Below are 832 nucleotides of genomic sequence, written 5' to 3' on the forward strand. Positions count from 1 at the left end.
TTCAATAGCTTTCTTATTTTTTTAGTTTTTGCTAACATGGAGAGAGATAATTATCAAGACAAAAGAAAAAGGATTGTAGTTCTAATGCGAGACCTCCAGCCAATGGCACATTGGAGCAAATCCAGCATCTGATAGTAGCAATTATCGAAGCTACTAATGAGCAATGGAGGAGAAGTGAAGATAGTTTATCTTTGCTATGGCAATTTTTTGACCCCAGCTGAATTTGTCAAACATGCTGGTGGAGATGATGTTGAAAAATGGTGATGCATATCATAACAAAACAAGAGGGATGCCTAAAAAAAACTTTATTATCTTAGAAACGAGGAACTTAGTCCTGTACATCAACAAGGAAAGATGAAATAACAACAACGACATAAAAGCTATGCCTTTGTTAAGATTATAAAGGGTTTTCTATCAACTCCACAAACATGTTTGACAAATTCAGCTGGGGTCAGAAAATTACCATGACAAAGACAAACTATCTGTAACGACCTGTGGGTTAGTCGTTTTGAGCAGCAGATTTTATTTCTGGAAAAACTGGCTGAGACGACGGATCCCACGACGGACCGTCATGGGCACGACGGACCGTCGAGGCGGTCTCGTTCCAAAATACATAGAATTCTGAAATTTGGGTACTGAAATCGAATCTCTGAACTTCGTAACGGAATGGCAGGNAATCGACTCTCTGAACTTGGCGACGGACCTGCAGGACGGACCGTCGTGGGCACGACGGGCCGTCACAGACTCTTGGTGAAAATCTAGTCTCTGAACTCTGTGACGGAGCAGCAGGACGGACGGTCGCAGGCACGACGACCCGTCACAGGCTGCGTTA

This window comes from Solanum pennellii, chromosome 10, assembly GCF_001406875.1.
Source record: "Solanum pennellii chromosome 10, SPENNV200".
In the NCBI taxonomy this organism is placed as follows: Eukaryota; Viridiplantae; Streptophyta; class Magnoliopsida; order Solanales; family Solanaceae; genus Solanum; species Solanum pennellii.